This window comes from Haemaphysalis longicornis, unplaced genomic scaffold, assembly GCF_048455015.1.
Source record: "Haemaphysalis longicornis isolate Haplotype H1 unplaced genomic scaffold, Haemaphysalis longicornis Haplotype H1 scaffold_10, whole genome shotgun sequence".
Taxonomy (NCBI): Eukaryota; Metazoa; Arthropoda; class Arachnida; order Ixodida; family Ixodidae; genus Haemaphysalis; species Haemaphysalis longicornis.
In genome coordinates this window covers 27,428,656-27,432,416 of record NW_027526204.1, presented here as the reverse complement: position 1 = coordinate 27,432,416, position 3,761 = coordinate 27,428,656, and the positions used below count along the sequence as shown (strand labels likewise).

Genomic DNA, 3,761 nt, shown 5'->3' with positions numbered 1-3,761 from the left:
AGAGCCACGTCTCAGTAATGCAGTATACGTCATGATCGAAAAGAACCACATTATCAAAGAACTGTTGCGCTTTTGTCCGTAGGCCTCGTGTGTTTTGGTAGTAAAAAGAAATACTCATGGGACATTTACTTCGGAGGGCTTCAGCGCACGGTCTTCCCTCAGGGTCCGTCTAATTGTCGGAATAGGCACCCGCTCGGCCACACTGACGACTTATTCACAAGATCAAAACACGCATCGCTTACCGCAACATGAAAGGAGGCGTAGCTCGGGTGCTTGGTTTTGAGACGCGTGCAAACGACGCTGCCATCTTTACAAACATCCGTGACGAGTTTCAGCACGGTTGGAACTGAGGTGTCGGGGTGAAGACGGGACACAAACTAGGCTTTCTTGAGGGGCTTGCGGGGCACGGTCTGAAGGTCGCTGTTTTGGTTTGCCCCAGCGGAAGCCTCGGGGAAGCGGTTGCGGGGTTGCCTTTTGTTGAGGCCGCCGGGGCGAAGAGGGTTCCATGCGGGAGGGGGGCCGTTCAAGCAACTCGATATGGGCGACTGGCTGGTGGGTGAGGAGGCCGGGACAGAGCTGCTGAGGGGGCTTTGTGTGGCAGGAGCGTCAAGCACTGCGGAGGGCTTTCGCGGTGACCCGCGGTAGCGGAGCTGCTCGCGCAAGACACGCACCTCACTCTGAAGACACGCAATTGCGGCCGCCTGTATTTCCGATGCCTTCGTGGTTTCGCTTCGAAGGCGGGCGTGCTCCTCCCGTAGCTGGCTGATCTCGTCCGTTAAAAATGAGATGCCTTCCACGGCGTTGACGAGCAGGTCATTTATCTTGCTCAGTTGGCTACCTACATCGCCGGGGTAGGGAAAGAATGTGTTGTGGTCGAGAGCAACGTTTTCTGCCGCCGGTCCGGTGTTCTGGTCGGGCTTGACGGGTGGTGCCGCTTTCCAACAAGCGTTGCAATGGAAAGGAAGATCGCCAGCGCGAAGAAGTTGGAGATCCTCGTCGGGCCAGGCAATGCACTTTGTGTGCGCGCACTTGCCACACGAAGCACAGCGAAAAGAGTGCTGCTTGGCTGTGGCACGTTGCGAGCAGGCGACACAGTTGGCTCGACCCGCCATCTTGGCGGGTTTGATGCAGCGGCCGTGGCGAAAAGGAATACAAGCAGCGATGGCGGAAGGGGAAATCGCACTCACTTGCTGCCTTGCATGCTTAGCAGTAGTTGCGAAGTGCTGTCGTCGGCTTTGGAGGGAGATTTCTTGCTGTCTTCGACAATATTTGTAGGAGCGAAGAGCGCGCCGACTTCTTCCCTGCGCCCCGGCATTTCTTTCTGTATTCCCTAACGAGCGCCTCATTTCCAAAACATTTTATCGTGCGAAAGCTTAGTGAGGGCCTCGGTTCTGGCAGCCTTGATGCCAAGGTAGCATAAGAGGGTTTCCCGCCAGTTACCCGCTTATGACAGGCTGTAGACGTTCGCGTCACGCCCCTGGGTTTGGAAAGAAGGTCCCCTTCTCCCCTTGAAGTCTGAGTGGCGCTGGCTACCACACTCAAGCGTCAGATACAGTTGTAGTAAATATAAATACCCCAGAAAGTGAAGGAGAACACAGTCGCCCAGATAGCCGAATTGGTAAGGCATTCGAAATCGAATCGAAAGGGCGTGGGTTTGGTTCCCACTCTGGGTGCGTGTTTTTCTTTCTTTCTCACGTCATTATTAATAATGAAAAATTATAATATAACGTCACCAACGGTAAAAAAATAGTCTAGCCATTTCCTGATGCCTTCTTTGGCGTTGTGAACTGCCGGAATTTCTTTCTGTATATATATATATATAGTAGGGAAATTACGGACTCATTGAGGAAATACGGAAAGATAGGTCGGCAGTCAACAACGCCAAAGGAGGCATAGGGGTGTGGTTAGGCTCTTTTGTTTACTAGGTGTTATGAATTTAACAATTTTTTTAAATATACGGAAGAAAGAAAGAAAAACATGCGCTCAGAGTGGGGAAAACCGACGCCTTTCGTACCTGGCATGAAAAGGCATGGGTTCGGTCCCCACTCTGGGCGCGTGTTTTTGTTTCTTTTCTTCCGTATATTAAAAAATGGTAAATTCATTACCCCTAGAAAAAAAGAGCCTAACCACATCCCTACGACTCCTTTGGCGTTGTAGACTGCCGACCTATCTTTCTGTATACATATATATATTGTGAGCACAGTCTGTCTTATCGGATATCGTGTCCTGCAGTGGTCAATCTCACCACAACCTGCACCATCCAGGAACACTCCCATTACCATCATCATCTCGCCGACGGGCGCGTTCGTTTTGGGCTCCATCTTGGCTGGTCTCTCACCAAAGCCGGTTGCACCATTGCCTTGCAATAAACGCTTCACCAGGACCTCTGGTCGACGTCTCTCAAGTGGTGGAGGTTGCCAACATCGATCTCTCGTACCTCGACCCCTTCCGGCACTTTCCTGGAGCTCCGTTCGGGTCGGCGACTTGCCACAATGACTACGGCTAATGCGACGACGGCTAGCACTCCAACCTCTTGCTGGACTGTCACATGCCGGCAGCGTGACCCCCCGTTTTTCACTGGACTCCCCGGAGACGACGTAGAAGACTGGCTTGACAGCTTCAACCGTGTGAGCGCCTTCAATCGATGGGACGACTCCTTCAAGCTCCAGAACGTGTCGTGGTCTCTGACCCAGGTGGCAGAAACTTGGTTTTACAACAACAAAGGAGATTTGACGGACTGGGATCGCTTTACATCTGAACTGCGTCGTATTTTCGGGACTGCCTCCAGACGTTCAGACGCGGCCAAAAAGAAATTGCAAGACCGCATTCAACAACCAGGCGAGTCATATACGTCATACATTGAGGACGTTTTGGCCCTCTGTCGACGCGCCAACACAGACATGGCGGAGGAAGACCTTGTTCGCCACATCCTCAAAGGAATTAACGCATTTGCGTTCAACGCGCTCGCCGTGCAAAACCCCTCCAGTGTCCGTCAGATCATCACAACCTGCCAGCGCCTTGACGATCTACAGTCGTTGCGCTTCCAACAGACCAAGTTGGACACTACCTCCCACCATGACTCCGACCTACGGGCGCTTATACGATCCATCATCCGTGAGGAACTTTACGGACAGCCGTCATCTGAGTATGCGAGTGTTCACCCTCAGTCATCCGTTCCTGGGTTGCGTGGGGTAATCCGCGAAGAGCTCGCCTCTGTCACGTGCGGCCTTCCCCCAAAGCGAGACATTGCCACAGCCCCGCCGCCTGCCGCCGTACCTCCGCCGCCGCCCAGTGCTCCTGCGGTTCCTCTTGCTCCATCCCTCCCGCAACCTTACCATCCACACGTGGCTCCATTGTCTACAGCTCCTCCACAGTCCCTCTACTTCTCGGCCTGGCGTCAGCCTCGTCCCTCGTGTTATTACTGTGGCATTCGAGGCCATATATCTCGCTTTTGTCGGAGACGCCAGCAGGATGAACGCCGCGCCTACCTTGATTTTTCTCGCAAGGACCGACGCCAATTTTACGACCCTTACCAGCAGTCTTTCCCGTATGCTACTCGTCGCTCCTTTTCCCCACCGCCGGACTGGTTGGACCAACAGCGCAACTCGACCTCCTTCAGACGCCGTTCGCCTTCCCCTCACCGTCGATCTGCATCGCCCCTTCGCCCGGCTTCTCGACTCCATGAAAACAACCCGGAAAACTAGAAGGAGCAGTTTTTGGAGGGGAAACTGCGTCACTTGGAAAAATTACAAATCCTCCTG

The 3,761-nt window shown here is 53.4% G+C and overlaps 1 non-coding gene across 1 annotated transcript; it reads left to right on the top strand.

Annotated features, from left to right (window-relative positions):
• Positions 1–1,600: 1,600 nt before the first annotated feature.
• Positions 1,601–1,673, top strand: Trnar-ucg (transfer RNA arginine (anticodon UCG)). The gene has a single exon. It is a non-coding gene; the product is annotated as a tRNA-Arg (tRNA).
• Positions 1,674–3,761: the final 2,088 nt, after the last annotated feature.